The sequence below is a fragment of the Ovis canadensis genome, chromosome 7 (genome assembly GCF_042477335.2).
Source record: "Ovis canadensis isolate MfBH-ARS-UI-01 breed Bighorn chromosome 7, ARS-UI_OviCan_v2, whole genome shotgun sequence".
NCBI classification, from domain to species: Eukaryota; Metazoa; Chordata; class Mammalia; order Artiodactyla; family Bovidae; genus Ovis; species Ovis canadensis.
The window spans coordinates 42,202,635-42,227,855 of record NC_091251.1 but is presented as its reverse complement, the minus strand read 5'-3'; the positions used below and the strand labels follow the sequence as shown (position 1 = coordinate 42,227,855).

Here is a 25,221-nt window from a genome sequence, read left to right as displayed (position 1 = left end):
ATACCAGGGCTGCTATTCAGTGGTATGAACTGACATAGCTTTACTAATAACTACAACCTTGCAGTATTTTTATATACTTGTTAAATAGCTGCTACTTTATTCTACCCCTTCACAACCACAACCCCTTAAGACTCTCCGACCTTCCTCAATCCAGACTTAGGAGCTGAAGCCTGGATCAGCAAGGGGACTCCTGGACCCTCCTGCAGTTGGCAGTTTTTTACAATCAGTCAGTGTCTAAGCTATAGTAGTTGCTGAATAATTTCCCTGCCATCTTCAGCATGTTCTTCCTAGAGTACTTCTATAACACATGGTACTGTGATTTCTGGGCTTCCTAGGTGGCTCAGTGGTAAAGAATCCTCCTGACAATACAGGAGACTTGAGTTTGATCCCTGGGTTGGGAAGATGCCCCAGAGAAGGGAATGGGAACCCACTCCAGTATTCTTGCCTGGGAAATCCCATCAACAGAGGAGCCTGAAGGGCTACAGTCCATGGGGTCACAAAGGCAACTAAACAACAAAAACAAAACTGTGATTTCTGGAAAATCACATGCTTTTAAAACTGAGTATTGAGGGCTTGGACTGTATGGAAATTATGTTTCCTCACAGATTCTAAGTCCTGTGCAGAAGCATACCTAACTGCCATGTTTTGTGTTCAGGCACAGGTGTATGCTGTCTAAAGCCCTTCTTCGCATAGCTGTCACCCACCAATAAGTCTCTTTGCCTACTATCTGTGGGTAGGGTGGAACCCCTCTCCAGCTATGTTCCTATTTGGTAGAGCTTGCCACTGGGAAGAGCCTAAGGTGCAGTGAATCATGAAGAACAATTTAAAAATGGAACAGTATATTCTCTTGAGACCTGCTTTCTAAGTAGCATTTTTTTGGTATGGTATTAAATACTTTGGATAGTTACTTGAATATGAAAATGTTTTTAAAATTTTTAATTCTGAAGAACTGGGGAAAGGGTAATCATTGAGAAGAAAATGAATCCATTCAAAGCATTTTTTCCCCTTCCTTCAATGCCCTTGCATATTTCTTTCTTTCTTTTTTTTATTTCACCAAATTCTAAAATTCTTAGTAGTGTGTGAATAAGCCAACTATAACATTATTTCTGAATAAGCCTATGATCAGTGACTTGAAAAAGTCATGAAACCTCTGCCTCACTTCTGATAATTATAAATTAGGAACTGTATTCCCTGTTCTTAATTACTTTTCAAGGGTATTTATATAAATTAGATCATCCAACTAAAATGTTTTGAGAATTTAAGCTACTCCTTTGTTCTTCTGCTCCCTTGAAAACTATAAAGCAATCATATTTTGTAATTTCATTTTAACATTTTATATATTTATGACATATATTTACTTGACAACTGTTTATCTAGAATTTCACCACTACAGAAGGGGTTAGGAGTTAATATAGTTTATATATTAAATGGGCTTTCCTGGTAGCTCAGATATTAAATAGCTGTTGTCTCAAGAAATGAATGGTGTTCACATTTTCCATTATAGTTAATGCTTTCACTTGTCTCAAGAGTCCATGTAGATTCTGAGAGTCTGGTTTAAAATTAATTACTATGATTTCAATAAATATTTTCAAAGGAAAAATAATGAACACCACTATTAACACCCAAACCACTATTGGAGGGGTTTCCACTGGGATACTATGGAATTTTATTTTTTGGCCCTAAAAAGATGTATTTTTTTTTCAATTCAAAAGAAATTTGGAGTCCTAAGTAAACAGGGAGGATACTGGATACAATATCTATCTTTTTCTTTTCTTTCCTTCTTACTTTCAAGTAATTACTTTGCTTTATGCTCTTGCCAGCTGGACCAGAACCAAGCTTCTTACACAGTCAGTCAAAACTAATCCATCTTGTCTATTGGAAAGGGTGATAGACTGCCCCCATCCAATACTCTTTCAGAAGGCAAACACATACGGAAAAGCCTCTTTCAAAAGACCACCAGTTAGAAAACTGGTACCTCTCAAAGAGCCATTCCATTTAATACCAGTCATCTAAAAGAATAGGTCAATTTTCATTACCTGTTGTCAGTAGTCTATAACACAGCCACTACTGCAACACAAGAGATTATTCCCTTGCTTCACATTTGTGAACAAAACCAGCAGACAGCAAATATATGGCAAAGCAGAACTTCTCAGCACATCAAATTCCTAACATACATGTTGACTATCCTCTATCAGACACAAAGACATTTTGAAAATAAAACAGAATTAACAAAACTGTCTCATTGCTTGGAATTCTTTAGGTAAATGTTGCATCTCCAAGCTTAGGAAGACCACCTGAAGTTGTAATAGCAATCACACAAAGTGTGGACTGAAGTTTGGTAGAAACTGAATTTGGAGGTTCCAAATGGGAAGACATCATGGAATTAAAGGCCCTGGATTTTAGGTCCACAGTCATCACTAACTAGAAGCAAGAGGTAAGCGTTTCATTTCCTTAAGTCTAACTTTCTGTATCTGCTAAAAAGAACAAGAATATCACTTACTCATCCATATAAAGGCTATTATGAAGTCTGGAGGAATTTTTGCAGCTGCCTGACCCTCAAATGGGCTCCCCATCCTTCTGGGAAGCATATAGCAGTGGTGACAGGTCCTTAAAACCACAGAATAAAAACACTGCATCTTCCCAGGGCATCAGTTTTGTTATAAGATTTTGTAGAATAGGTTAACTTGTTTTGATTTGGACCTCTAATTAAAATAAACACAGTTATATCATGAATTTTTGCATGAACTTTTGAGATGAAATGTAAGATTTCAAAGAATTTTCTTACTTTTGAGGACCTACTTTGGTCTGTACTCCTGGATCTTCAGTGTTAACCATTAATTTTTGTCTGCTGTTTATGCTTCTTTACTAAAAAAGTTTGATAATCCCAGTGAAGGAAAGTATCTTTCACAACTTAAAAGCTCTCTATTAATGCATGCTCTTGGTTGTTGTCTCTTTAGTAACCATGTCAAGGAAGGGAGTATTCTCAAAAACATTTTTTTACTTTTTAATATAAACTATCTTTGTTTTTATTTAAATTTTTTCATTGAAGAATAGTTGATTTACAATATTATATTAGTTTCAGGTGTATGTACAATGGAGTAATTCAATATTCTTACAGATTATCTCCATTCAAAGTTATTATAAAATAATGGCTATATTTCTCTGAACTGAACAATATTTCCTAGTTGCTTATTTATTTTATACATAGTAATTAGAATCTCTTAGTCCCCTAATGCTATCTTGTCCTCCACCCTTCCCTCTCTCCACTGGTAACCATTAGTTTGTTCTCTGCTTCTATGTGTGTTTTCCTGTCTTATTAAACACCTTCGATTTATTTTTTAGATTCCACATATAAATGATAACGTACAGTGTTTGTCTTTCCCTGTCTGACATATTTCACTAAGCATAATACCTTCTAAGTCCATTTACATCATTGCAAATAGCAAAAATTTCATTCCTTTATGGTTGAATAAGAAAGAGTCGGACATGAACTGAAGCCATTTGGCACACATTCACACAAAGTTACACTGTAGGCTTCCCAGGTGGGACTGGTGGTAAAGAACCTGCTTGCTAATGCAGGAGACCTGAGAGATGTGGGTTTGATCCCTGGGTCAGGAAGATCCCCTGGAGAAGGGAATGGCAACCCACTCCAGTATTCTTGCCTGGAGAATTCCATGGGTGGAGGAGCCTGATGGGCTATAGTCCACGGGGTCGCAAAGAGTTGGACATGACTGAATTCTCCCAGCCAGGCTTCAGCAACACGTGAACTGTGAACTTCCTGATGTTCAAGCTGGTTTTAGAAAAGGCAGAGGAACCAGAGATCAAATTGCCAACATCCACTGTATCATGGAAAAAGCAAGAGTTCCAGAAAAACATCTATTTCTGCTTTATTGATTATGCCAAAGCCTTTGACTGTGTGGATCACAATAAACTGTGGAAAATTCTGAAAGAGATGGGAATACCAGACCACCTGACCTGCCTCTTGAGAAATCTGTATGCAGGCCAGGAAGCAACAGTTAGAACTGGACATGGAACAACAGACTGGTTCCAAATAGGAGAAGGAGTACGTCAAGGCTGTATACTGTCACCCTGCTTATTTAACTTAAATGCAGAGTACATCATGAGAAATGCTGGACTGGAAGAAACACAAGCTAGAATCAAGATTGCCAGGAGAAATATCAATAACCTCAGATATGCAGATGATACCACCCTTATGGCAGAAAGTGAAGAGGAACTAAAAAGCCTCTTGATGAAAGTGAAAGAGGAGAGTGAAAAAATTGGCTTAAAACTCAACATTCAGAAAATGAAGATCATGGCATCTGGTTCCATCGCTTCATGGGAAATAGATGGGAAACAGTGGAAACAGTGTCAGACTTTATTTTGGGGGGCTCCAAAATCACTGCAGATGGTGATTGCAGCCATGAAATTAAAAGACGCTTACTCCTTGGAAGAAAAGTTATGACCAACCTAGATAGTATATTCAAAAGCAGAGACATTACTTTGCCGACTAAGGTCCGTCTAGTCAAGGCTATGGTTTTTCCAGTAGTCATGTATGGATGTGAGAACTGGACTGTGAAGAAGGCTGAGCACCGAAGAATTGATGCTTTTGAACTGTGGTGTTGGAGAAGACTCTTGAGAGTCCCTTGGACTGTAAGGAGATCCAACCAGTCCATTCTGAAGGAGATTAGTCCTGGGATTTCTTTGAAAGGAATGATGCTAAAGCTGAAACTCCAGTACTTTGGCCACCTCATGCGAAGAATTGACTCATTGGAAAAGACTCTGATGCTGGGAGGGATTGGGGGCAGGAGAAGAAAGGGACAACAGAGGATGAGATGGCTGGATGGCATCACTGACTCGATGGACGCGAGTCTGAGTGAACTCCGGGAGTTGGTGATGGACAGGGAGGCCTGGCGTGCTGCGATTCATGGGGGTGCAGAGTCGGACATGACTGAGTGACTGAACTGAACTGAACTGAAGTGACTTAGCATGCAAGCATACACAGTATTGTGTGTGTGTGTGTGTGTGTGTGTGTGTGTATGTGTGGTATCACATATTCTTTATCCAGTCATCTGTTGATAGATGCTTAGGTTGCTTCCATATCTTGGCTATTGTAAATAATGTTGCTATGAACATTGGGGGTGCATGTATCTTTTTGAATTAGTTTTTATTTTTTAGAGTGGCTATTTTCCATAGCAACTGTACTAGTTTATAGTCCCAGCAATATGTACAAGGGTTCCCTTTTCTCCATATCCTCCCCAATACTTATTTGTAGACTCAAAATTATTTTCATCTGACTTCTACTCTCTTTTACACAGAAGTGACCTTTTTTACTCTGTTTGGAATGTTGACTTTATCATCATCTATATCTACTTACTTTTTAAAAATTAGGCTCATTGCCCAGTGAACAAGTAGATCTGAGAAACCAAACTAAGCAGTCCTTGGAAATGAAAGAACTGACCAATAAATGCTGGCCACACTGGCCCTCATGTCCATGGGGCAGAGCTGAGCAGAAGATGGGGGTGTACGCTTTCCAGCTAGCCAAGCTCCATCTCCTCTCCCTGCTTCTGGCCATCTCAGACTGCAGCTGTTCTACATGCAGTCTCATTTTTCTAAAGGATGCAGAATATTTTTAATTAAGCATTATAAAATTTTAACCAAATAGAAAGTCTGTAGACTATATTCTGTGTCAGAAGGTAGTGATATTTGCTTTGGAGCTTCCAATATGAAAACAAACTCTAGTGATACTGAACATACGAGAGGCAAGAATAACTCTGGGTAGCTCAAATCTAGCTGCCTTGTTCCATTGTAATGCAAGCTCAAAATAAAACCTGTGGTCCTCCTCTAGCCAGCATAGAAAGAAAGCTTTACAAAAAGCACGCCATAAATTAATTTCCCTTTTTGTTTTGTTTATGTCTTTTTACTCTGATTTTTTCTTTACCCCAATTTCATCGTCATTTGAAGTATTTTACTTTGTTGTGTGTGTGGACATGCATGTGCGTGTGTGTGTACTTGGTACCAACCTTGAATAGTGTAGCCCTCTGTGTTTGTGACTTCCACATCTGCAGATTCAACCAACTGTGGATTGGAAATATTCAGAAAAAAAAATTCCTGCAAGTTCCAAAAAGCAAAACTTGAATTTGCCAGACTGGCAACTATTTACATAGCATTTACATTGTATTTACAACTATTTACATAACATTTACATTGTTTAGGCATTATAAGTAATCTAGAGATGATTTAAAGTATACATAGGATGTATATAGGTTATATGTAAATACTATGCCATTTTGTATAAGGGAAATGAATATGTTCAAATTTGCATATCCCACGGGTCCTAGAACAGACACCCTACTGGTACCTGAAGGATGATTGTATAAGTAAATATTGTATTTTTCTTTTTTTTTCACTCTTTTGCTTGTACAGTCTGTAACATGATTGGAGAAGATGAGGAACAATGGTACTGTGAAATTATTTATAGCAAGCTTTTCCATGTCATATATGTGTGTGTTGGTCCCTCAGTCATGTCCAACTCTTTGCGACCCCATGGATTGTAGTGCACCAGGCTCCTCTGTCCATGGGATTCTCCAGGCAAGAATATTGGGGTGGGTTGCCTTTCTCTTCTCCAGAAGATCTTCCTGACCCTGGGATAGAACCCAGGTCTCCTGCATTATAGGTAGATTCTTTATCGTCTGAGATACAGGGAAGGCCTAAAATATGACAGAGTTCTTATGTTTTAGCCTTCTTTTTTCCATGTCTACATTACACATTCACACATGATTAGAAGTTACTGAAGGGCTTTCCTGGTGTCTCAGTGGTAAAGAATCTGTCTGCCAATATAGGAGATGAGTGTTCGATCCCTGGGTTGGGAAGATCCCCTGGAGGAGGGCATAGCAAACCACTCCAGTATTCCTGCCTGGGAAATTCCATGGACAGAGGAGGCTGGCAGGTTATGTATGGCCCAGGGGCTCTCAAAGAGTCAGACACAGCTTAGCAACTTAACGACAACAGAATTTACTGAAACTGAGTCTCCCTAAAATTGAGTTGCTCCGCAAAGTTCATGATTAACCACTCTATTCAAAACGTTATTCCCTTTCTCATCCCATACCTGTTCTCCCTCAAGATTGAGGAGTATCAAAACATGGGGGATTGTAACCAAGCAGGACCCCATGACGCCTTCCTGGGACAGATCCCTCCATGTCCTCTGCATGCCTCTTGTTTGTAGAAAAACTGTACCCTCCTAGACCTTTTGCAATTCCAAAGAGCAAATTTAATCACAGAAGTGAGGAAATACAGACACAAAGGAAAAGAGTCAAGCAAGACAAAATAGTAATAGTTTAGCCATTCAACAAAGTCAAGCACTTTAGTTCTTCCTCAAAGACTATAGATAATATCCTGAGCCGTGCCCTTGAGCTGTTTTGCAGATACTAAAAGCCTCACCAGGTGGGAGAAATTAAACGTATGAGGTTGATGATGTTGACTCCCAATTACTTCATCTCCAGCCAATCGGAAGGATGTTGATTAGCTGATCACATACCTTGAAACCCTCTCCCTCATCCTGTCTTTAAAAACCTGAAACCTGTTGGGGAGTTTGAGTCTTTTGAGCATGAGCTGCGCTTACTGCTTGCCTGGTCTTGTACTAAACGCTGCACCTTCCTTCACCACAGCCTTCAGTAAATTGGCTTCACTGCGTGCCAGTGAGTGGACCCAAGCTTGGTTTGGTTACATTACCTTGTAGAAACCTTGCTGCAATACTTTTATTGGTCTGCTAAGTACTACGATGAAACAGGAATTGTACTAGGTATTTTTGCTTAGGGTCTTCCCTGGTAGCTCAGACGGTCGATTATTTTGTGGAATTCTTGTGTAGTCTTTGGTAGTCTTCGGTGCCTGTGTGTTTCTTAGCATCTCATTCCCTGATGCTCCCCTCTCCCCAGCCAGTCCTCCAGTGTCCTGCGCCCCGTCCTCACCCAGGCCACGCATTTGAGGTCTCCTTCAACCACCAAAGGTGAGTCACATGACCAGAGCTTTGGGGGAGTGAGAGACTGTTGGGAGGTGCGGGAGAATGTGAGGAGAGGGATGTTGGGGTGGGAGAGGTTAGAGGGGTCAGAAAACAGGGTAAATGTTCCTGACAGTCTGGTAAATTTTTCTTGTTTGGGGTTTTAATGTTGTTTAATGTATTTTTTAGTGTAATTATTATATATACTTTCTCTTCAAATTGTTCCTTTTTGTTAACAAGGGGAGGATGGGGATGGAGGACATAAATATCTAACCCCAGGAACTTGCAGGACAGGAGTGGGTCGATGCCTTCTAAGGACATTTTTTACCTTGTTTAAACTTTTTACAAAGAACAAACAATGTGTGTCTCTATCTCACACAAACAAAAGTGCAACTTTTTTTTTTTTAAATTTAAGGTGCTTTATCTTCAGTCTTAAAACAGCAACATCTTCAAAGTTATATTCAGTTCAGTTCAGTTCAGTCGCTCAGTTGCGACCCCATGAATCGCAGCACGCCAGGCCTCCCTGTCCATCACCAACTCCCGGAGTTCACTCAGACTCTCATCCATCGAGTCAGTGATGCCATCCAGCCATCTCATCCTCGGTTGTCCCCTTCTCCTCCTGCCCCCAATCCCTCCCAGCATCAGAGTCTTTTCCAATGAGTCAACTCTTTGCATGAGGTGGCCAAAGTACTGGAGTTTCAGCTTTAGCATCATTCCTTCCAAAGAACACCTAGGGCTGATCTCCTTTAGAATGGACTGGTTGGATTTCCTTGCAGTCCCAGGGACTCAAAGTTATATGGGGGTTGGGGGGTGGGGGTGGAAAATAGTGATATAGGCATAGATTCTAGAGAAATGGAAGCATTCAAAAGGTTCCAGGTAAGGAGGCAGATAGGGAGGAACAGCTGAAAGTGGACCCCAGGAATGTTCCCAGCTGTAGACATTTGGGTCATCAGTGGCCTCTGGGAAACCAAATAAAGGATTTCCTTCTCCTCTGACCCTCTTAGCTACTTGGTGGAGGGGCTGGTGCTGATAAGTATCAACCCCAATGGCAAAGGATGGATCTGCTGGGCTGCCACCGAGGTGAGTGTGGTCTAACTCTTCAGCTAGGGAAGGGTGTGGGGCCATTCTCATGAGGGAGCAGGGGCTGCTGGGCTGGGCATCTCTAGGAGCTCTCTTCATTTTAGAGAAAAGAAAATAGAATTGCTTTCACTTTAAGGCCCCTTAGTTACAGTCAGAATTCTCTGAAGCACTGTATTGTCACCAGAAAATTTAAAAAAAATGCCATTTTAAGACTAATATCAATAACAGTCCTTCTTGACTACATGCCAGCAGCAGGCATAGCGCTGGTCTTGCCAGAGCTGCTATTTTACTTAATCCTTTCAGCAGACTTTGAGATGGGGCTTACTCATTTTATAGCTGAAGATTCTTGGGTAAAATAAGGTTCTATGACTTCCCTAAGACCACCCAACTACTAAACATTAGAACCAAATTGATACCAGGCCTGCCTGTTCTATTGCCAGGGACAACATTGTTTAGTTATAGCTGCTAACTGTTCACTGTCCATAGGTTGCGGGCAGGGTGTCACTCTGAGCACTGATTTCCTAAGTTATTTTCCTGGTTGGAAATGAGTTTCCTAAGATACATCCTGCCCCCATGATGAAAGAAAAAAAACAATAAAACAATAATTCAAAATAAGAGAGAAGAAGAAATAAAGAGTATAAATGAATTTAAAAGAAGGAATCTGGCTGGGAAACTTGGCTGGGATTCCTGTTTGTTGGTTGATAACTCACCTTTGTGAAGTGACCATATGTTCTGTCCTTACTAACTAGCAATAATGAGAAGAGCATGCTGCTCCCATGCCTCTTGGCTGGGGTGCTTCTCATTGCAGTCCTCTTCAGTCTAGAGGCATCACTTACTTAACAGCTGTAATCATGCTATTAAAAGCAGTATATATAGTTTAAAAAACAAAATCCTAGATATATGTATCTACCGTCATTGCTGGCTCATCCAGCTCAATGTTGTGTTGAGAGGAGCCATATTGGCTGGGGAAAAAAGTTGCTCTCTACCACTGCAGTTTCTGCAGCCCATCATTATATACATGTCTACCAAGGCAATGGCACCCCACTCCAGTACTCTTGCCTGCACAATCCCATGGATTTTGGGATTTGGGGATCCCATAAAAAAATCTCAGTCATGTCCCACTCTTTGTGACCCCATGGACTGTAGCCTACCAGGCTCCTCCGTCCATGGGATCACTAGGAGTCGGACTCGACTGAGCGACTTCACTTTCACTTTTCACTTTCATGCATTGGAGAAGGTAATGGCAACCCACTCCAGTGTTCTTGCCTGGAGAATCCCAAGGATGGGGGAGCCTGGTGGGCTGCCGTCTATGGGGTCACACAGAGTTGGACACGACTGAAGCGACTTAGCAGCAGCAGCAGCAGCAGCAGCACCATCCCAGGTGGCTCAGATGGTAATGAATCTGCCCGCAATGCGGGAAACCTGGGTTTGATCCCTGGGTTGGGAAGATCCCCTTGAGGAGGGCATGGCAACCCATTCCAGTATTCTTGCCTGGAGAGCCCATGGACAGAGGCGCCTGGCAGGCACAGTCCATGGGGTCACAAAGAGTGGGACATGACTGAGATTGTTTCACACACACATACATACCATTGAATGTAGACAAAAGGACTGGTGAGCAGCTGTGAGCAAGAATCTGAGTTACTTGGGATTTCAAACTCTGGCGATCCCTGTGATCTTAGCCCATCCTTAGTGTGTGCAGTGTGAGGAATCCTTATGTCTGTAGGGGATTTGTGCATTCTCACTGGTTGGTTATTTCTGATATTACTTTGAATTCTGCTCTTCAGTTTTAGTGTATTATCATTTATCTTTCCTCTTCGCTAGCAGTAGTTAACCTAACATGTCCTGACTTAACCCACCAGGCAAAGTGAGAGCTGGGAAATGAGGATTTGCTTGTAGAACAGACCACTTTTAATCAGTTCGAAATCATCCAAGAATAAAGAACTGAGGTAAGAGTATTTTCACAACTTTACCGCATTCAGATGTTTACCATGGCTTAACTAGAACAAATTTCTTTATGTAACAAATTTCTCTGTAAAGAGAAGTTCCAGTGAGTAGAATGAGGTATTAGACCTGAATCACGCAGGTTTTCCTTGTCTTGTGTTATTTTCCATTTGTTTCCTATGTCTTTTCTCATCAGTAAGTTTGGAGGTAAGTGGAAGGTAGGGGCTGTTATTTACTATCCACCATCCATGGGACTTTGAGATAGCTTAATAAACTTTTCTGAATTGAGGTATAATTGAAATATTATACATTAGTTTTAAAGTGAAGTCGCTCAGTCGTGTCCGACTCTGTGCAACCCCGTGGACAGTAGCCTACCAGGCTGCGCCATCCATGGGATTTTCCAGGCAAGAATACTGGAGCGGGCTGCCATTTAGGTGCATATTATATTAGGTATATATACATGTATTGATTCACTATTTGCATATATTGTGAAATGATACCATAATAAATCTAGTTAACATCCATGATAAATCTAGTTAACATCCAACACCATGCATAGTTAGAAAAATTTTTTTTCTGGAGGTGAGAATGTTTAAGATCCATTCTCATAGCAACTGTGAAATACACAATACAAGTTTTATTGAGTATAGTCAGCATGCTGTATTTGCACCTCCTGACTTATTACATCTCCCTGAGAAAGATCAGTCTCCATTATCAATGAGCTCTATTGTTGTGGGAGTGGTGGTGATGATTGTGACTTGTGTTTTAGATCCCACCCATAAGTGAGATCATACAATATTTGTCTTTCTCTGTCTGTTTCATTTAGCATAATTCCCTCAAGTTTTATCCATGTTGCTGTAAATGGCAAGATTTCTTGCTTTATTATGGCTGAATAATAAATGTGTGTATCCCCCATTTTCTTTATCCATTCCTGCATTCATAGACACATGTGGCTTCCATATCTTGTCTATCATAAATAACGGTGCAGTGAATGTAGGGGTGCATATCTTTTTGAGCTAGTATTTTCATTTTCTTTGGCTAAATATCCAGAAGTTGATCATACAGTAGTTCTATTTTTATTTTCTGAGGAATTTCCATATTGTTTTCCATAGTGGCTGCATCAGTTTACATTTCTACCAGTGCTTGAGGGTTCCCTTCCTGGCACATCCTTGCCAACATGTGTTATTACTTGACTTTTTGATAATAACCATTCTAGCTTGTAAGGTGATATCTCACCATGGTTTTGATTTGCATTTCCCTGGTGATGTTGAGCATCTTTTCATGTACATTTTGGCCATCTGTATATCTTCTTGGGAAAAATGCCAATTCAGATCCTGTGTCCATTTTTTAACTGGATTGTTTCTGCTATTGAGTTGTATGCATTTTTATATATTTTGGATATTAAACTCTCATCAGATATAAGATTTGCAAATATTCTCTCCCATTCCATGTTTACCTTTTCATTTTGTTGATGGTTTTGTTTTCTGTGAAGAACTTTTTAGTTTGAAGTTGTCCCACTTATCTATTTTTGCATTTGTTGTCTTTGATGTCAAACCTAAAATATCCTTGCAGAGACCAATGTCAAGAAGCTTACCACCTTTGTTTTCTTTTAGGAATTTTATGATTTCAGGTTTTACACTCAAGTCTTTAATCCACTTTTTGTATATATTTGGTGTGAGGTAGTAGTGAAGTTTCATTTCTTGTATGTAGTTGTCCAATATTCCCAACACTTTAATTGGAGATACTGCACTTTCTGCATTTTATGTCTTTGATTCCTTTGTTATAAACTGATTATGTGTGTGGGGATTTATTTCTGAATATATTCTTAATAAAAAGTTAAATTTTTATTTAACATTTAAGTTAAGCTTTTAAATTTCAAACTCCCTAAGTACGGATAGTTCTTAAAACAGCTTGTAAGTATGGTTCTTAGGAAGTGCTATGCCTGCTTTACAAAAAAGTAGACACAGCACATGTCTGGGCTTCTGAAACTTTTATCTGCAGATCATATTTAATATCAATTTTTATTACATAATCAACAGTAGGAAGTTCTAAAATCAGTAACCAAATTGTGCTTTTTGTTCTTTTGACAAGGTACAGAAAGTGCTGCAAGCTGAATAAAAAATTGGTGGAGGGTGGTGCCCAGTAATCAGGCAGAATTGTATCTGAGTCCTGGAGTGTGTATGCCTTTGCTCTCCCTACAGAGTCCGCCATACTACCTGGTGAGGTCTGGCTATCTGGTTTCTTCTTTTAGTCCTGATCTCACTGTGCACTCTGGCTCTACTATGGCCTAAATGTTTTTCTCTCCCCCAGAGTCATAAGTTGAAATCCTGAAGTCCAATGGGATGATATTAAAAGGTGGGTCCTTTGAGAGGTTCTTCAATCATGAGAGTGGATCCCTCCTGAAGTGGGATTATTGCTTTTATAAGGAGACCCCATGTCACTCCCATCCCTATTTTTCCCACATGAGGTCACAGAGAAGTTGAGAAGTTGGTAGTATGCAACCTGGAAAAGGGCCTTCACCAGAATATGACTATGCTGGAAATCTGATGTAGACTTCCAGCCTCCAGAACTATGGGAAATAAATTTCTGTTGTTCATAAACCACCCAGACTGTAGCATTTGGGTGTAGCAGCCTGAACAGAATTAAAAAGTCTCACAATTCTAGCCATCCCCAGTTTAGATAGCTGCCAATCTTGACACTCAGTTACTGGGCTCTTGGGCACAGGCTTTCCAAGTGTTAACCTGTATCTGTTCTCAGCTGGAACAAATGCATTCCTCTCCTATCAATACAAGCTAAGACACTTAAGTAGGCAACAAGGCAAATCTTGTATAAAGCAATACTAACTGGTCATTTTATTCTATTATAATACATTTAAAATTCTAAAAGTTTGGAAATTGTAAAAGTCTGAAGGAGTCGACTTTAGAATCAGAACCATTTAACATCACTGTTACCTAAAATGCAACTTCTTTGAGCACAGAGACTATGGATATTCTGCAAGGTATGTATAGAAACATAAATTAACTGGAACTTATAAGTGTTTTTTAATGCTTATGATAATGAATATATGATCAAGAGCTGAGTAGTAAATTTCAAAACTAGTAACTAGAAAGTAAAAAATTAAAGATTTGCATTTATAGCTTAAAAATATATATCAAAGGAAAAAGAATGAAATCTTTAAGCCTCTGAGGTCTTCACTTCTAGTATTTATATGGGATTTTAGTCATACATTTCCTTAACTGTGTCCCCTATTAAAAAAGTTAATGAGAGTGTGGGTTTGTGTCATATTTGTATCTGTATTGCTAGAACATAGTGCAGCATCTAGAACACCAAAAGCGAGATTAAAAATAAAGCCATAAAAATGAAAGTATGTATGGATTAAAGAATCGGTCAGTCAATAAACATATTACTAAGAAATAGGAAAGCTCAGGATGGAGATGAGTAACCAATAGTGATCTCCTTCTGTGTTCATCGCTCAGCCATGTCCAATCCTTTGTGACCCCATGGACTGCAACATGCCAAGCTTCCCTGTCCCTCACCATCACCTGGAGCTTGCTCAAAACTAATGTGCATTGAGGTGGTCTTGCCGTCCAACCATCTCATCCTCTGTTATTCCCTTCTCTTCCTGCTATCAATCTTTCCCAGCATCAGGGTCATTTCCAATGAGTTGGTTCTTTGCATCTGGGTTAGCCAAAATATTGGAGTTTCAACTTCATCATCAGTCCTTCCAATGAATATTCAGGACTGATTCCCTTTAGGACTGACTGGTTTGATCTCCTTGAAATCCAAAGGAGTCTCAAGAGTCTTCTCCAACACCACAGTTTGAAAGCATCAGTTCTTGGGTGCTCAGCCTTCTTTATGGTCCAACTCTCACATCCATACATGATTACTGGAAAAATCATAGCTTTGACTGTGTGGATGTCTGTTGGCAAAGTAATATCTCTGCTTTTTAATACACTGTCTAGGTTTGTCATAGCTTTTCTTCCAAGGAGCAAGCATCTTTTTCCATGGCTGCAGTCACCATCCACAGTGATTTTGGAGCCTAAGAAAATAAAGTTTGTCACTGTTTCCACTTTTTCCTCTTCTATTTGCTATAAAGTGATAGGACCAGATGCCATGATCTTAGATTTTTGAATGTTGAGTTTTAAACCAGAATTTTCACTCTCCTCTATCACTTTTATCAAGAGGCTTTTTAGTTCCTCTTCACTTTCTGCCATAAGCATGGTATTATCTACATATCTGAGGTTGATATTTCTCCTGGCAATCTTGATTCCAACTTGTGCTTCATCCATTCCAGTATTTCACATGATGTACTCTGCATATAAGTTAAATAAGCAGGGTGACAGTATACAGCCTTGACATACTCCTTTCCCAATTTGGAACCAGTCTATTGTTCCATTTTTGGTTCTAACTGTTGCTTCTTGACCTGCATACTGGTTTCTCAGGAGACAGGTAAGGTGGTCTGGTATTCCCATCTCTTAAGAATTTTCCATAGTTTGTTGCAATCCACACAGTCAAAGGAGTAGTCAATGAAGCAGATGTTTTTCTGTAATTATCTTGCTTTTTTATGATCCAGCGGATGTTGGCAATTTGACCTCTGGCTCCTCTGCCTTTTCTAAATCCAGCTTGTACATTTGGAAATGCCCGGTTCATGTACTTAAGCCTAACTTGGGTTTTGAGCATAACCTTGCTAGCATGAGAAATGAATGCAGTTGTTTGGTAGTTTGAACATTCTTTGTCATTGCTCCCTAATTAATCTTAAATTTGTCCTGTACATCTGTAAGCTGGTTGTCCATAACATGCCATAATGACCTACACCAATTCTAACTTGCTTTCTCATTGGTTAGCATAAAACTTATTGGCCTCAACAAAGATAATTATTTAGATATCAGATCTAGGTTTTAGGAGAATATTTTTTAGTGCAGGTAGAATTGATGTACAATATTATATAAATTTGAAGTGTACAACATAGTGATTCCCAATATTTAAACATTATACTCCATTTATAGTTATAAAATATTGGTATGTTCCTTGTACCTTATAATATATTCATGCAGTTTATTTATTTTATGTGTAGTGAAAGTGAGAGAAGTCACTCAGTCGTGTCCAACTCTTTGCGACCCGTGCACTGTAGCCCACCAAGCTCCTCCATCCACCGGATTCTCCAGGCAAGAATACTGGAGTGGGTTGCCATTTCCTTCTCCAGGGGATCTTGCCGACCCAGGGATTGATCCCAGGTCTCCCACATTGCAGGCAGATGCTTTAACCTCTGCACCACCAGGGAAGCCTACTACTTTGTATGTAGTTCAGTTCAATTTAGTCACTCAGTCGTGTCCGACTCTTTGCGACCCCATGGACCACAGCACGCCAGGTTTCCCTGTCCATCACCAACTCCCGGAGTTTACCCAAACTCATGTCCATTAAGTCAGTGATGCCATCCAACCATCTCATCCTCTGTCATCCCCTTCTCCTCCTGCCTTCAATCTTTCCTAGCATCAGGGTCTTTTCAAATGAATCAGTTCTTTGCCTCAGGTGGCCAAAGTATTGGAGTTTCAGATTCAACGTAAGTTCTTCCAGTGAATATTCAGGACTGATTTCCTTTAAGATGGACTGGTTGGATCTCCTTGCAAAGAGTCTTCTCCAACACAACAGTTCAAAAGCATCAATTCTTCGGCATTCAGCTTTCTTTATAGTCCAACTCTCACATCCATACATGACTACTGGAAATACCATAGCCTTGACTAGACAGACCTTTGTTGGCAAAGTAACATCTCTGCTCTTTAATATGCTGTCTAGGTTGGTCATAACTTTTCTTCCAAGGAGCAAGCATCTTTTAATTTCCTGGCTGCAGTCACCATCTGCAGTGAGTTTATACTATAATCTCTTGCCCCTATCTTGCCTATCTCTTGTTCTCTATATCTGTGAGTCTGTTTCTTTCTGTGAAGTTTGCTAGTTTAATTTTTTTAGTTCCACATGTGATATCATGCAGTGTTTTTCTCTGTCTGACTCATTTCACTAAGCATAATACCTTCTGAGTCAATTAATGTCTTTGTAACTATTAATTTTATTCTATTTTATGTCTGAGTAGTATTTCAATTATTATTTCAATTCCAATTATTAAGGAATCAGATCTAGGTCTTAGAAAAATTTTAAAAAGCTATACAATCAGTAATATCCTTTTCTAAAAGTGCTTTTAGTATGTATACCAGAACTCATAACATTGAAAAATAGCATTGCAACAGAACTAAATATACATTATGATTTTAGTTACTATATACTATAAATTAAATCTGTAAGATTTAACCAAAAGAAATTATGTAATGTATAGTTGTTCCCTAGCTGTGTGCTGTGCTTAATCGCTCAGTCATGTCCAACTCTTTGCGACCCCGTGGATTGTATCCCGCCAGGCTCCTCTGTCCCTGGGAATTTTCCAGGAAAGACTACTAGACTGGGTTGCCATGCCCTCCTCCAGGGAATCTTCCAAATCCATGGATCAAATCCAGGTCCCCTGCATAGCAGGCAGATTCTTTACCATCTGAGCCACCAGGGATGTCCAGGGTAGCCTATCCCTTTTCCAGAGGATCTTCCTGACCCAGGATTTGATAGAATTGAGTATATACAAAAACTTAATGCACATATATAGGAAAGTAAAAGAAAAACAATACACTAAGCTACTAACAGTGATTGCTCTGAGATGATGGAGTTATGGATAATTTCTAGGCTTTCAACACTAAGCATATATTCTTCATAATCAGTTTAAAACTTAATTTTAAGAAAAATTTTGAAAATGCAATGTTACATAAAGTTCTGATTAGCCTGGTGTCTGCTGACCACAGGAAAACTGGCTTCCAAAATAAAGCAAGGATGAAAATGATAGATTTTAGTCTGCACAAATGAGAGACTTCTAGTGGAAGTGAGTTCATGCCTAAATGAGAAGGCAAGAGGGCCCTTCAGTATGCACCAGAGTTCCTGGCTAGATTCACTCCCTTGACTTATGGTCATGCTGGTATGTGTATTTGCTCTGTATAACATGGACCAGTTCAAGCAAGTTATTTGAATTTGGTCTCACATTTCAAGCTTGTGAGATGCCATACAGAAAATAAAAATCACGTTTCTTGTTTCTCTTGAAAATCGAATACATTGCAATACTTAATCCATATTTGTGCATGGCAATAACTTTGAGCTCTTATGTAACATGAGTTGCTCACTCTTTCTTCATTTTGGTTTTCCCTCTTCATCTAGCTCACTTCACCCTTTTATTTAGCCTGCCTGAGGCCTGGAGAGGTATCTGAGGATATGACTATTCTACTTCTTTTTCCTTTTCAAATGAAAAAACTAAACTTTGGGGAAAAATATAGATTGATTTTGCCTTTCTTTCTTTATATGGTTTCTTTTCTGAGTTTTGTGTGAAGACTGGGAATGAGAAGAGAGGATGTTGATCTTTAAGATTTAATCAAAATATGTATAGTTGTTTCCTTAAAATTGAGTATGTATAAAAACTTGAAATTCCACATCATAGACTTTGTAAGTGGCTGAAATTTTAGCAAAGAGATAATTTTTTTGAAACTAATTCCAAATTTGCCTTTTTTGGAAATTAATGTTCTAAAGCAAAAGTGACAAATTTGAGGGATGATTTCTGAAATGACTGATTGTATTTAGAGGTCCTTTTGGGCCAAGATGGGTTAAATATGACTGTTAAAGACAGACATTTAAATTATGTCAGATTAGAAAATTGAGGCATCCTTCTCAATGGAAAAGATGAATTTACCAGGGAGTAATCTGAACTTTACCTGGGCACACTCAAAAATAACTCTCTCTCCAGGAGAGTGGGAGTGGAGGAGGAGAGGGAAAAGACTGAACAAAATTAATGGCCTCTGGAGCTCCCAGATGTGTATGACTCAGTTTTCTTTAATATTTGGAGAAGGACAAATACAGGTGAGATGAAAATAGCCAACATATGTGCCTCTTCTCTCTGAGGGTATTCTTCTCTCATGACCCTCCAAAGATGCTGGCACTGCTCATGTGCAGCTGGAGCCCCTGCCTGAGTTGCCGTGAGAATCTAACTCAAACCTTATGATGGGTGTTTCTGATCAAAAGCAAGGTAGCTACATTCTAACTGGCCTCCATCCTCAAACACAGTGATAGAGAAAAGTAAAATCTTTTCTTATTTTTAACATCATGTAATGTTCAAAGGGTTTTTTCTTTCCATTTTCCAATTATGTTTAACTCGCATTTTATTTTTTTCTTATCTCCTTAGTCTATGTCATGATCATTAGGTCTCCTCCCATGTATAAATCTGACACATCAGACCGCAATTTGCACTGTCAGCTCCTATGAGTGAAATCTATTGCCCTTGCCGAGCTGTCCCGCTTTTGCCTTTGTAGCAACTTTTAGACCACAATAACCATCATCAGTTTAAAGCAGGCAGATCCATTACATTTCCTCTGTTCCTACAGCCCCACATTAAGCTAATATTATCTATTTCCCAAGTGAAAAGAGTCCTTCCAGTCGTATCAATTATTAATTCCTTGCTTGCAGCTAATGTTTTCTTTGAATTATTTAAATGCATCTTCATTTATCAATAAACATAAAATGTTAAACAAAGAATACTGATGAAGGGCATTATTTAAGCTATAACATTTTATGAGATTATTTCAAGCGCCTTTTCTGATTTATTAACACAATATGTTTTATAATTATTTTTCCATTTCTTAAAAAATTATTCTGGGTATTATCCAGAGATTTGGAAATTTTGTGAGTGCTCTCTTCAACTTCTATTGTGATTTTGACAAGTTTCTTTTAAAATATTCTCAGTGTATATATGTGTCTGTGTGCCTCTCTCTCTCTCTCTCTCTATATATGTACATATATATACACACACCACATACAAATGTGTATATGTAGAAGTACAGGAGTATTTTTGTTTACTAATATGCAAGTTCATTATCCCTGATATTGTTCTCAAAGTAGTAGAGACACCATTATGTCTAAATATTCTGTTGTGAATTCCTATAGCATTATATTCAGCAAAGCATATTTACAGCTTTTACCAGAACATACACACATACATGTATTAGGCAAGTAGACAAAGAACAATGGCTTTTTAAAGATAAAACCTTAGGTATGAAACAAAAAACCTTAGGTAGGACAACAAAATTGCCTATTTTATTGGCTATTATTTTTCTTTTAAAATCTTGGCAGTAACACCCAAATGTGCACACACACACAAAAATCAATCCTATTTACCAATGTTCTTTTTCTTTTCCAAAATTTGTAACCCAAAATAAATTGCAGGCTATTGAGAAATCCAGCTTTAATAGGAATATACTTTATTCTGTCATCTTCTGAGATAGAGTAAAACTGAGTATTCTGAAGTAAATATTCCAAGTACAACAAGCTAAAAAATATTTTCTATTTTTCAGTGTGTATACTTGAAAAATAAAAAAAAAAAAAGCAATTAATGTAACTATAATATAATCCAATCCATACCACTCTTTGGCCCTTCTCACTGACATTTATTTTTAAAAAAATGATATTCTTCAGACTTTATGGAGGTGGTATCAGTGGATCCAGTCTTTCTCCAATTTTGAGAGCTCAGAATTTTCTGCTGATCCAAATTATCCAAAAAAGAAAATATTTCCATAAGCTTGTAATAATGCTCTGTGATAAAACACAGATGTATTTTAATGATCATTATAAAATTAAATATTCAACAATATGCTTCAAAATATCCAAGATTAATTCATAATCCTCAAGAATTCAAATAATTCATCATATATTATCCCAGCAATTCATTTTGAAAGCAGAAAAAGATCTTGGAAGTCATATAATCCAAGCCTTGCTCTATAAAAATGAAGAAACAGAGATCTAGAAATGTTATGGACTTGCCCATAGTCGTAAACCTAGTTACACTCAACTGCTGAAGTTCAGAGATACATGTTAAGTTTTAAAGAAAAACTGTATATTTCAAATGGCGTTTATGGTCTATCAAATTTGTTTTAGGTTGAGAGTCATACATTTTTTAAAAAAGTCGATGGCAAGAATTACCTCTCAATAGATAAGGTTGTAATTTTGTGAACAAATACTTGCCTAGGAAAGGGTATGAAAGTTCAGGTATTGTTGCCAAATCATGGACTTCATTGTGATCATTCACAAGTTTTAAAATTGTATGTAGCATAAGGGTCTATAAATTATTAAGGGACATAAACTCAGAATGAGCCCTAGGCAGAATGTGAACTAAAGAATGTACAGTAGTTCTTTTATGCCCTAGTCTCTTCTTTTTAAATAGTGACAGGTCTCTAAGGCAATCGCTGATGATTGTTTACACTTGTTACCTCGCATTTAAGGTATTTTAAAAGCTAGATATCATTTACTATCCTAGACACTTTAAATACAATGTTATAATTACTTATAACAATCATTTCAGCCAGACATTATGTCTGCTCTACAGATGGGAGAACCCATACTCAAAGAAGTGAAAGTGATTTAGCTGGTAGGAAAACCTTAAAGCCCATTTTTTTTCCCCACTAAAAACCTTGCATTTTATCACATGAGAAGTATGGAGAGCCATTGGAGAGGTTTTTGTAATTTTTTTGAACGGCTTTATTAAGGTTATTAGTGACTTGTAAAGAAGTGAAGTGAAAGTCACTCAGTCGTGTCCAACTCTGCGGCCCTGTGGACTACACAGGCCATGGAATTCTCCAGGCCGGAAGGCTGGAGTGGGTAGCCTATCCCTTCTCCAGGCGATCTTCCTGACCCAGAAATTGGACTGGAGTCTCCTGCATTGCAGGTAGATTCTTTACCAGCTGAGCTACCAGGGGAGCCCTTGTAAAGAAGTTTCACAAATTTAAAGTGTATATTTTGACAGATGCATGTTCATGACGTGGGTATCCTTGTCAAAGGCAAGTTAGAATAGTCATGACTGTCTAGATAATCTGTGGATCAGTTTGGGGAGATTTGATATCTTGGTGAGATTACATTTTCCTATCCATAAGCAAGGTAAATTTCTCTAATTAATTACATCACCTTTACTTTCTGTCAGTGACATTTTGTAATTTTCAGGCTACAGATTGTGCACATTTTTGGTTGAATTATCCTTACATATTTTATATTTTTGATGCTATTGTAAATGGTAGTTTACAAAATTTAATTTCCAATTGTTTGTTCTTAATACCTAAAAATAAAATTGATACTTGAATATTGATCTTGTAAACTATCACTTTGCTCTACTCAATGGTTCTAGTAGCCTTCTTATAGATTCCAGTGGATTTTTTACATAGGAAATCATGTCATCTGTGAATAAAGCCAGTGTTACTGCTCCCTTTCCAATCTAGATGCCTTTTCTTTCCTTGTTATATTAGCTAGAACCTCTAAGAGAATGTTGAATAAAGTTGAAAAAGACATTCTCGTCTTGTTCCTAAGTTAAGTGGGAAAGCACAGTTTCCTACCACTAAGTGGTATGTTGGTGGTAGCAGTGAAGTGAAAGTTGCTACGTCATGTCTGACTCTTTGTCACCCTATGGACTATACAGTCCATGGAATTCTCCAGGACAGAATACTGGAGTGGGTAGTCTTTCCCTTCTCCAGAGGATCTTCCCAACTCAGGGATCGAACCTAGGTTTCCCACATTGCAGGCAGATTCTTTACCAGCTGAGCCACAAGGGAAATTTTTTTCAATGCTTTTTCTATGCCTAATAAGAAGATCATAGTAGTTTTTCACGTTTAGCCTGTTAATACAGTAGATTATGTTGATATTTTTTTTGAGTATTAAACCACACTTGCATTCCTAAAATAAACCCTGCCTTTCATGATTCATTTTATCCCCTTTATACTTTTTTTGGATTTGAATTGCTTAATTTGTGTTTAGAATATTTTTATATCTTTGTAATTTTCAGTTCAGTTCAGTCACTCAGTCTTGTCCGACTCTTTGCGACCCCATGAATCACAGCATGCCAGGCCTCCCTGTCCATCACCAACTCCCAGAGTTCACTCAGACTCACATCCATCGAGTCAGTGATGCCATCCAGCCATCTCATCCTCTGTCGTCCCCTTCTCCTGCCCCCAATCCCTCCCAGCATCAGAGTCTTTTCCAATGAGTCAACTCTTCACATGAGGTGGCAAAGTACTGGAGTTTCAGCTTTAGCATCAGTCCTTCCAAAGAACACACAGGGCTAATCTCCTTTAGAATGCACTGGTTGGATCTCCTTGCAGTCCAAGGGACTCTCAAGAGTCTTCTGCAACACCACAGTTCAAAAGCATCAATTCTTCAGTGGTCAGCCGCCTTCACAGTCCAAGTCTTGCATCCATACATGACCACTGGAAAAACCATAGCCTTGACTAGATGGACCTTTGTTAGCAAAGTAATGTCTCTGCTTTTCAATATGCTGTCTAGGTTGGTCATAACTTTTCTTCCAAGGAGTAAGCATCTTTGTAATTTTAGATCTATGTAATTTTAAACATACCTTTATGTAAATGAAATTATAGTTTTCTTTTCTCATACTGTTTCTTTCTGGTTTTGATAGACTCATAAAATAAGCTTGGAAGCATTCCTTCAATATTCATGAAGAATTTGTGTAGAAATGGTATTTTTCTCTCACTTAAATATTTGATAGAATTCATCAGTGAAGCCATCTGGGCCTGAAATTTTCTTGAGAAAAAAATATTTTAAACAGAAAAATCAATTTCTTAATGGATATACAGGTGTTCAGGTTATCTATTTCTTCTTGTATGAGCTTTCGTAGTTTGTACTTTTCAAATAATTTGTTCATTTCCTCTGAATTATTGAATTTATTGGCATAGAATTATTCACAACCTTTCCTTTGTATCACTTTAATGTCTAATATGTAGTGAAGATCATTCTCTCATTCTTGATATGGTCATTTGTGCTTCTCTCTTTTACTCCTGTTGACTCAAAGTTTATCACTTTTGTTGATCCCACAGAAAGAGAATTTGGTTTCATTGATGTTTTTGTTTTCTATTTAATTGATTTATGTTCTGATCTCTATTATCACTTATCTCCTCTTTGGTTTAACTTTGTTTTTATTTTAATGTTTTTTTAACTGAATAAAAGATTCTTTAAATTCTATAATGCTTTACAGCTTTCAAAAGTTTCACATAGATGATTTCATGTAATCTCATAATAACTTTTTTTCCCCCTAATCCTATACTGCCCCTTCTTTCTTCTCCCCACTGATAACCATGTTTGTCCTTTACATCTGTAACTTGGCTTTTTCTTCATTTTATTCTCTAGTTTGTTGTATTTTTTTAAATTCCTCTAGCTCTGTTCTTCATCAAGATTGTTTTGACTTTTCTAGGCCTTTTGTGTTTCTCTTTTTATAATTTATTAAAGATGCAATCATTAATTTGAGAGTGTTCTTTTTTTAGAATATAGGTATTTATGTTATATGTTTTCCCTCAGTAATGTTTAAATGACATCCTACAAATTGTTAATATTGTGTTTTTATTTTCATTCAGTTTGAAATACTTTCTAATTAGAAGAAATCATATAGTGTTTCATCTGATATGTATGTATAGTCATCCCTCTACATCCATATAGGATTGGCTCCAAGACCCCTCAAATACCAAAATGTGTTGATGCTCAAGTCCCTTAAATAAAATAGCATAGTATTTGCATATAGCCTACACACATCCTCCTGTATACTTTAAATCATCTCTAGATTACTTATACCTAATACGATGTAAATGATATGTAAATAGTTGTAAATACACTGTAAATACTAGGTAAATTGTTGCCCAGCTGGCAAATTCAAGTTTTGCTTTTTGGAACTTTCTGGACTTTTATCTGAATGTTTTATATCTGTGGTTGAGTCTTGGACGTGGAACCCAGCAATACTGAGGGTTTACTGTAATTAGGTCTCAACTAATGGTGATGGTGAAAATGAAAGTGATTAGAGATTCAGTAGGATTCACTGACTTGCTTTGAAAAAAGCCTTGGAAAAGTAAAAAAATAAAGTAAATGAGAATAGAGTTTGTTTCGATGGAATGATAGTTTTGGTTTTAATATGTGAGTTTCAATGTCAGCGAACACTTAGAAATAGTTTCAGCATCCATTTGGAAATTTGAACTGGTATTTAGAAGAGCTATCAGAGATAAAATGTCTTAAGACAAAATACTGGATTAGGTACCTAAAGAATACAGTGACAGAAGTGTTGACTTACCCATATATGGAACTAACTATGTGCCAGGCATTAT

General features: G+C 38.1%; 1 long non-coding RNA gene across 1 annotated transcript in view; it reads left to right on the top strand.

Annotated features, from left to right (window-relative positions):
- The window catches only part of LOC138443486 (uncharacterized), a 507,027-nt gene that overhangs the window by 391,091 nt on the left and 90,715 nt on the right, over nucleotides 1-25,221 (top strand). The window contains exons 9-12 of the long non-coding RNA XR_011258175.1: nucleotides 2,261-2,434; nucleotides 7,932-8,002; nucleotides 8,998-9,073; nucleotides 10,933-11,019. This is a non-coding gene — a long non-coding RNA (uncharacterized lncRNA). The remainder of the gene's footprint in view (nucleotides 1-2,260; nucleotides 2,435-7,931; nucleotides 8,003-8,997; nucleotides 9,074-10,932; nucleotides 11,020-25,221) is intronic.